General features: G+C 36.1%; 1 non-coding gene across 1 annotated transcript; it reads left to right on the top strand.

The window, feature by feature from the left end:
* Nucleotides 1-7,759: 7,759 nt before the first annotated feature.
* Nucleotides 7,760-7,923, top strand: LOC142452322 (U1 spliceosomal RNA). The gene has a single exon (XR_012785337.1). It is a non-coding gene; the product is annotated as a U1 spliceosomal RNA (small nuclear RNA).
* Nucleotides 7,924-9,919: the final 1,996 nt, after the last annotated feature.

The raw sequence follows: 9,919 nt of genomic DNA, 5'->3' as shown, positions 1-9,919 counted from the left end.
GTAATATATTTGTTTTTAATTTTCAGTGAAAAAATAAATGTAAGTTGCATGCTATGCAGTTTGTTGTATTTTAGGAATAGGCTGTTGGCATAACAAATATTCAATTTTTATCTGAAGCATAGAAAAAAATCTGAACAGTGAATTTGATTGAGAAATATAACAATCGTGACTATTTAGGTTGGGTTTGGGATGAGAGTGAATCATGGTAAGTCATACTATCTAGCTTACTTAGTTCCTCTTTCTTTGTTTTGTTTTGTACATATAATAAGACCCTTGGCAGAGCAAATGGTTCAGTGTTGAATCGTACTTAGGCTTGCCATGAGTTGGAATCAGCTCGGTGGAAATTTACAACATGTAGTATATTGATATATTTACTATTTCTCATAAATATTTTTGCTTTTAGAAAATCTTTGGAACTTGAGATATGTACTTTATGTAAAATAATCTTTATTCTCATCAGTTCTAAATAATTCTCTCATGCATCTTAAAATATATAATATTATCAGTAATTTGAATACAAACACACACACACACACACAGATATACCCAAAGGCCCTATTACACTGACATGTTTTATTTACTTCATAACACTTTGTCAGTAACTGACATAATTAAAAAATATTGATGAGTCAATTTTGATTCCATATGTTTCAAAGTAGAACTGTACTCATCGGGGGTTTTCATTTACTGATCTTCAGGCATGTTTTTTTTTTATCAGAATCTGGGTGGATTTGAACTTCCATACTGTACTTTCAGCAATTATGCACTGCAATGTTGTAATATGAGTGACAAGATGTACCAAAAACATTTAATCATAGAGTTCTTCACACATCTGGATTATGTCTGAGTCATAGGTTATATGTATTAAGAACAATGAAACATATAGCAACAGATTTAGGGTGTGAGAGAGAATCGAATCTCAAATATAATTTAAGGGGAGTATTTTTTATGTTTTAAAGGAATACAGACAACACAAAGGCACAGACACATCATCCGAATAAGGGAGGCCATTAGCACCCAATCAAGGTGGCATCTGGTGGTTCCAGCAGGGACATAGGGCATAGAACAAGGGAAATTGTCACAAATACATGATTAGTGGCAGATCAGTACATCACAATTACAGATGGGACTCACAGAAGTAAGAGCAAGACCTTGGTTGGGGATGCACATTGGTAAACAGAAGGGCTTTGGTGCAGTTCCTCCTGACCAAGGCAACCAGGGGAAAACGGAAAGGGCATGGCGCAAGATTATGGCAACCCCTCTACTGTGGGCAGCACGGTGACCTTCATCAAAGGCACACAAGGGGAAACCCCAAAGCAGTCACCCTTCTTGGGATGCCTGGAGAAGGGTGGAAGTGATCTATTTTCCACATGTACTCTGCCTGAGACCAAGATTATCTACATTCGTGGTGAATGATCAGAAAGAATTCAATGGGGGCTTAATCTATGTGGGGACTCTACCAATGGATTCTGGGCTGTCACTGCCATTCACTGGCTTTTGCAAACTAGGGTACTCAGAATGTAAGCTCTAATATACAACTCAGCGATTTTTATGTAAAATTCAGTGGCGTTGATTGGGTTTTTTCAAGTTGTGCACTATCCTATTCTCTCCATTTTTCTCTATTCACTATCCTCACTATCCTTGTCTCCAACACCATTCATATAAAGTCAGTGTCTTCAGGAAATATGCTCTCGTCTTCCACTTCCTCCTGCCTCTGGGAACCAGTAATAGTTACTAGTCTCTATATATGTACATATTAATATAATTTAGATCACACAATGTTTATCATTTTGTCACATATTCATTTTGTTCATCATGATGATTTCAAAGTTCATCCATATTGCAGCATGCATTTTTTAAAATCTATCTTGGGAGCCTAGTGGTGTGGTGATAGCACATTGGGCTGTGATCCAAATGGTCCAGCAGTTCAAAACCAGTAGCAGCTCTGCCAGAAAAAGACTCACCTGTAAACAGTGACAATCTCAGAAACCCGCCGGGCCTCTATGAATCATCACTTACCCGATGGCAGTGAGTTTGTTGTTTTGGAGTGTGGGCATGACTGTAGTCATTTTTTTTAAATTTTAGGTCAAACATGTTTAAGTAGAATCAATCTTGCTTAATGCTTTTTATTTATAATAGTTTGCTATTATTTTTCAAATGTATACTTCAGCTGTTTCCCTAAGATACAGGCAGAAGTTTAGAATGCTATCATCTAGATTCTGATTGAGGTCAGCTGGACCTTCCACTTTTCCTGGTTACCAAATAAGGTCTGATAACAAGGAGTCACCTGGAAGATGTCAAAATGATTATAAAGTTATTTCAGTCTGATCACTGTGTCCAAAGATATTCGTGCGGTCTATCATGTGTCTTGAAAATATAGCCTACCTACATACAATAGGTGACTGATTACTGCAAGAAAAAATGGTACAACTATCTCTTATAAACTGAAATGATATGAGCACACACTAAACAGTCTTTGTCACTGTGGGATATTCCCGTAGCCGGGCTTCCAAAATAGTTTTTATCTTTCACTACTCCATTTACAGTGGTGACTCATTACCCTAACTTGATCTTTGAAGTAACAGTAGTTTCCATTGTGTGGATATACAACATTTGTTTATACAGTCATCAGTTGATGAACATTACAGTTATTTCCACCTTTTGGCTATTGTGTAAAGTGCTACAATAAACATGGGTGTGCAGGTCTTTTTATTCCTGCTTTCACTTCTTATGAGTATGTACCTAGGATTAAGATTACAGAATCATATAGTAGTTTTCTATTCCGTTTTCAGTATATACAAACTGTTTTCCACACAAGCTGTGCTATTTTGCATTCTCACCACCAGTGAAGGAAGGGTTCCAGTTTCCTTACACCCTCACCAGTACTTAGAGTTTTCTTTGTGCTTGTTTATTTGTTCATTTTTACACGGCCTTTTACGTTATGCCATTACAGAGTCTATTTGCCGTCAAAGAATAATGATATTGATATTTTTTATATTCTCTACATGGGGTTGAATAATGTTCCCCAACTATGTGCACTTGGGCAGATACTCATCCTTCATTCTGTGCTCTGATAGAATTGTTCTTTCTACTGTAGCTTCTCTGAGGTTAATGATGCAGGACTAATGGTAGTTATGCTAATGAAGCAGGGTACACCAGTTGAAAACAAACGGAGAATGCATACTTCTCTTCAAATAATTGTTGGTTAGAGTTAAAGACATCGTGTGAAATTATATTCTTAACAGACAAGTAATGTGTATATGATACATGAAGAAATAAGTGTGTTTTTTACCTCTTCTCCCACAGAACTGAGAATCCCCATATCAACATCTTGATATTCCATCTTAAAATATCTAACAAAGTACTTTCTTATATGTTCCCCAAAGTTTAATCTAACAGTGAATCCTGCAATGATCTGTCATCTTAGATCAATACCATGGTGCTTTTAATTGAAAATATATCCAAGGCTATTTAGTAATAGTCTTCTCTGATGTTCCACAGAGGCAAATGCTTTAATGACTGTGGAAATCAGCAGTAATAAGGCACTAATGAATCATGCACAAGATAGCACTGGAGAGCATAGACTATGTTGTTGATTATGAGAGCCATTTCCCAGGGGAAGAGAGGAGAAATTACCTAGCAGGGTATTAGCCTGGCATTTGAGGTCTAGCAAAATGACACCAATACCCTTTCATGCTCATTTTCATGGTTAAAAATATGAGGGAGATAAGTTTAAGAAACTGTACATTCAATTGAGTAAACACAAAGTTCCCAAGAATTTAATAAATGCAAAGAAATTAATTTAAATTTGTTAAAATCAGTTTAACATTTAATTAAAAGAATTGAGGTATTTTCTTCAAGGATCTATTTTAATAGACAAGTGTAGATGATTTTGTAGATTTATGCATCAAAAATCTCATCATAAGCATTTTCCTTGCTTCTAATTAAAAACAATTGCTCATAATTTTAAATTTTGTTGATTTCATTGTATGGTCAAGTACTCTCAATATAATGAATCCTATGGCAATTGCTTTGCACACAAACAACAGAATGCTGACATAATTACTTTTCATGAATTGTGTAGAGTTTTGCTTACTAATTCATTGTGAATATTTTCCTTACAATATTAATCAAAAAGGTGATAGAAATGACTTTCATTATATAACATTTAAATCCTTCAAAACCATACTGTTTCCTTGATTCCTCAGTCTCCTTGGAAACCTTGTTTACATTATCCAGGATACCGAACAATAAATGTAATCCCTTTTGATTCTCTTTATCTTTCCAATCAGCACACAGGTGATTGCTCAGAGATGCTTTTCTGATTACCTTTCAAGTAAAAATATATCCTATCTGCTTCTTGTACCAGTCTAATAATTAAGTTACTTACATGGAATTGATGGATGCTCTTTCACTATTCATTTCTGGTTCTCTCAAAGACATGACAATATATTTATCTTTGCCTTTAGTAACAAAGAGATTACTTTCTTCAGTATATAACCTGGTATTCCTGTTAGTATGATAATAATTGAATATTTTCATCAAGAACTTTAAAAACAGAAACAAAATAGCAGGGTTCGTTAACAGTGTCATTATGGAATCTCTTGGGAAATATTACTTGTTAATGCTAAAATATAGCATAACTGCCATACTGGGTATTAGTTAAAGTGCTGTGTAACAATATGAGAAGCGCTTGGATAGCACAGAGTTCAATGTTCTCCTACTAACTGAAAGGCCGGGGGTTTGAACAAACACAGAAGCACCTCCATAGAATGGTTTAGCCTTGAATTTTTGATTCAGGGAAGTCACAGATAATACATTAGGAAGCAGTTCTTCTGCCCACAGGTGGTTGTTAGGAGTCAGAATAGCTTCAACAGCGACTAACAACTGCAGCAATATTTTACAATTTGAAATTTGCAATGTATCCGAAGAATGATTGTTCCAAAGAAAAGAAAATAGGAAGGCTCCCAGTCTCCATTTCAAAAGGAGAATTTAGATAGTAATATTGATTTATGAGTAATGACAGCATAGTCTGCAATCTCTAATTTCCTGAGGTTTCAGTAGTTAATTCTTAAACACGTTTTGAGGCCAAATATACTATTTCTTATTCTTCTCCCACATGACATTTTTGATAGGTGCTAGAGAGCTGTGAACAAAAGGAAAACTCCCCATGAGATGGTTTGATACAATGGCTGCACAGCGGCCTCAGAGAAAACAGTTTCTACGGTGTCACAGAAGAGGACAGAGCAGTGCTCACTCTATATGCGTAGGGTCACTATGATTTGAAAGGACTTAAAAACAACAATAAATAAAATGCAATTTAAATTTGAAATATTTTGTTGAAATATATATTACATACTAAAATAATCACTGCTATTTTAGATCTTACCTAAATATGGAATTTAAATTAAATGAACATCTTTACACATATACCTAGAAACATTTCACCATATCCTTTCTGGAAATTATTTCTACTTGCATATAATATTGTGGAAAACAGGAAAAAATAGAAACCCTAAATTCTCCATTTTTATTTATCAATAAAATTATTGGTCTAATTTATAAAAGTGATTTTTGAATCTTGTAATTTTAATTATACAATACAGAATAGTGATAATCTGCTTCCTTAAAGACTACAGTCAATAGAACCCTGTGGAGCAAAATTCTACTCCAGCACATGGTGTCTCCATGCCCCAAAATCAACTCCAAGGCCATGGGTTTGGTTTCTTTTTTCCTAATATGGCATCCAAGTTATAAAGATGGAAGCCAAAGCATAACATTGGCATCTAAATATTTTCACAGGTGTCCTCAAATCCTTGGAAATAATTTACTTTTAAATCATTTTATTGGGGGCTTATAGAATTCTTATGAAAATCCAAACATGCATCCATTGTATCAAACACATTTGTACATTTGTTACACATCATCATTCTCATAACATTTGCTTTCTACTTGAGACCTTGATAGCAGCTCCTCATTTCCCCCCTCCTTCCTAGGACCCCCTCACTCATGAACCCTTGATTATTTATAAATTGTTATTATTTGGTCATTATCTTACACTGTCTGGTATCTCCCATCACCCACTTTTCTGTTGCCCATGCCCCAGGGAGGAGGTTATATGTAGATCCTTGTAATTGGTTTCCCCTGTCTACCCCACCTTCCCTCCACCCTCTAGGTATCACCACTCTTACCACTGGTCCTGAAGGGATCATCTGTCCTGGATTCACTGTGTTTCCAGTTCCTGTCTGTACCAATGTATATCTTCTGCTCTACGCCAGATTTGTAAGTTAGAATTGGGATCATTATAGTGGGGGGAGGAAGCATTTAAGAACTAGAGGAAAGTTGTATGTTTCATCATTGCTACCCTGCAACCTGACTGGCTCATCTCCTCCACATGACCCTTTAGTAAGGGGGTGGCTAGTGGCCTACAGATGGGCTTTGGGTCTCCACTCTACACTCACCCTCCCTTATAATGATATCATTTTTTGTTCTTTGAAGCCTGATAACTAATTCCTTTAACACCTCGTCGTCACACAGGCTGGTGGGCTTCTTCCATGTGGGGTTTATTGCTTCTGAGCTAGATGGCCGCTTGTTTACCTTCAAGCCTTTAAGAACCAAGATGCTATATATTTTGATAGCTGGGTACCATCACCTTTCTTCACCAAATTTGCTTATGCACACATTTGTCTTTAGCAATGGTGTCAGGAAGGTGTGCATCATGGAATGCCAATTTAACAGAATGAAATGTTCTTGCATTGAGTAAGTAATTGAGTGGTGGTCCTTTGTCCATCTGCTGCCTTAATACTAAAACTATAAATATATGCACAGAGATCTATTTCCCAACCATCCTATATAAATATATTTACAGATGTGCATGCCTCTATTTTTACCTCTATAAATATCCTTTGTTTCCTAGTTCTTGGAAATAATATCTTCTTGAATACAAGATTGTGCAAAAAGCTATTGTTTTGTTAGTTGCTGTTAAGTCCAGTTTGAAAACAGTTACACTACTTACAATAGCGGTATGTAAAATGACCTTGAACCAGCCTTACAATGTTGTTGTGCTGGGGCTTAGTATTTGCTGGCATTGTATGCATGCATCGTGTTGTAAACCTTTTATTTCATTCCTGACTGTACTTTACCAGGCACACAGTCCTTCTTGAGCAAGTGACCCCTTCTGATAACATGTCAAAAGTACATTGGAGAAGTCTCACTATCCTTGCTTCTATGGAGAATCCCCACTGTCAAGGACTCAATTAATATATTTTGGTCTTCTGGCAGCCTATGGTTTTATATTCAAGATTACTCATTAACACCATGATTCAGATGCATTTATTTTCCAAGGTCTTCCTTATCATTTTGCAATTTTTACAAGTATGTGAGGTGATTGAAAACATCATGGTTTTGTGATGAATATTAGGCTCCAATTGACATCTTTAATTTTTAGCACTTTAAAGCAATGTATAGCAGCAGACAGGCTCAATGCCTTGTTTTATATCTTGAATGCTGTTATTATGGAAGTTAATTATAAATTCAAGTAAATTAAATCCTTGGTAAATTCAAGCTTTTTTTCCTTTTATCATGATGTAATTTATGGAAGTATGAAACATATTTTCTTTTATATTGAAGTACAGTTCATGCCAGAGGCTGTAGTCTTCATCAATATATCATTCAAATACTGCCAAAGATGCAATAGTCTTAATTGATTATGTTAAGGAGGAGATGTTGAAGCTTTTAAATTTTAAAAAGAACCAGCTGAATACTTACCTGGCAGGGGAGATACCATGAGCACGAAGGTGGTTTTCCCAGGGCGAGGCTTATCCATTGCACTCCAGATGAGCTTACCCCTGTGATTTCCCCAAATGTGGGGAACTCGACTGCATAATTTGTGGTACTGGGGGACTGCATTCGCACTCTCCCCTGATTAAAAAAAGAAAGCAAAAAAAAAAAAAAACAGCTGGAAGTATTCTTTCAAGGGTCTATCTCCATAATTATAAAATATGTTTGAATTGCCTAAAACATTGAAACAATAAATAAAATCTTCTGCTGTTAAGTATACTTCCACTCATAAAGTCCTAATAAGAGGAGCTGTTCTATAAGGTGTTTGAAGCTGCTGCAATTAACTCAATGGTAGTGACTTGTTGTTTGAGAATCTTTCCAGAAGATGGCTGCTTTCATTGGTCGGGTCTACTCATGTTTCCCGTAGCAGCCCCACATTTATTCTACTTGATCACCAGTGCTACTTAACTGAAACCCTGGAAATGGAAGTCCTAGAAAGAGAGGAGAGCAAACAAAACCCTAACAAAAATATTCTTAAAAATAACTGTCAAAGATTTTTCAAGTGCAAAAGTTATTCATCCACAGACTCAGTGTATCAGTCTGGGTAGACTAGAGAAACAAATTCATGGACACACATATGTGTATAAGGGAGAGGTTTATAGACAAGAGGAATTGAACATTGAGAAAGGATCCCAACACAGTCCAGTACAAGTCCAAAAGTCCGATACTAACCCATATGTCTGATACCAATCTATAAAGTCCTCTTTGGATTCACGAAACACATGCAATGATGCTAAATGCTGGACGATCATAGACCAGTGGGTAGAAAGTCTTTGGATCCTGTGGCACTGTGAGCATCTCAGTGGTGGCAGGGCTCTCTACATGTCTTCTCTGGTTTCAGAGGTCTGGTTGCATCAGGTTAGGTCCATGAAGTTTCTCCAACATAGGACACTAGCGTAGTTCCATGTGTCTTGTCAGCTACAACATCTCACAGAGAGTGGCAGAGAGATACAGTGTCTTCTGCCACCAAGCAGGAATCCTGGATTTCTCAGAATTCTGAGGATAAGGCCATGCCCACACAAAGGTCTCATTGGCTATCACAACTGATAGGGTGGAGTCTAGCCTGTCATTCTTAATCCTAGCCCACATTCTTAATCCTTAAATTGACAAATGATTATATAACCACCACACTTGCTGTTGTCAATGAAAATCAAGATGTAAAACTAAAGGAATACCACACTAGACGTTCTCCACATGACAAATGACTGAAATTGTACACAAGCAAAACCATTATGTATTTGCAGCCCTTAATGAGGAGAGGTTTTTTTAATGTTTTTATTGTTGTTTTAATAAGTTGTAAAATGTCACTTCATTTTTTTAGAACAACTAAAAATCAATAGTCCAACCAAAGCATCTGATAAGATCAATGAGAGCTCATTTTAAAAGGGTGGAGCTATCAGAAAATTTTAAAAAAGCAACCAATAATGGATTTCATACATCACATTGCCAATTATTTGGATCCCCAAATAAAAAGTAATGAAAAATATAGGGATTTCATTGGACTTTCTTGAAGTCCTTCAATCATGAGGCAAATGGAAATATCATATGTTGAAGTTTTCCATGCTTTAGAATAAAGTGCCACAAACAGTATTAAAAGAACACATGTTTGTATCAGAATTTCTGTCAGACAAGATAATGGGTAATGCTTAGCTGTATAATCTGCAAAACTTTCAGGTTTCATGAAGGCTGAATCTTGGCCCAGTTGGGGAATGAATATAAGTCGCACATACAATGGCATCAAGGAACAGCCTGGTGCTGACACTGGACATCTCCACTGCTGGAGTGTATATCGGCTTTTTAGTAACTTGCATCAAAACAAATAATTAATACTAATTTTTCTTTATCATTTTCTTTTGTAAATTGAAAATATTATCAGATTTCCTTAGATCGGAATAAACACTTAATATAAATCTTAGGTAAATGTAAAATGTACTTCTGTTAAAGAGTGGGGGAACCTCTCTTTTTGATTAAGTGGTGTGGAATAAGCATTTATAACATTCAACACCATAAAAGTCTCAGAAAAATTAGACATGTGTGTAGGAGGGGAATATCCTCAAGTTGACAGAGGATATATATCAAG

This window comes from Tenrec ecaudatus, chromosome 6, assembly GCF_050624435.1.
Source record: "Tenrec ecaudatus isolate mTenEca1 chromosome 6, mTenEca1.hap1, whole genome shotgun sequence".
In the NCBI taxonomy this organism is placed as follows: domain Eukaryota; kingdom Metazoa; phylum Chordata; class Mammalia; order Afrosoricida; family Tenrecidae; genus Tenrec; species Tenrec ecaudatus.
The sequence above is the reverse complement of the archived record's forward strand: the minus strand, read 5'-3'. Positions and strand labels throughout refer to the sequence as shown.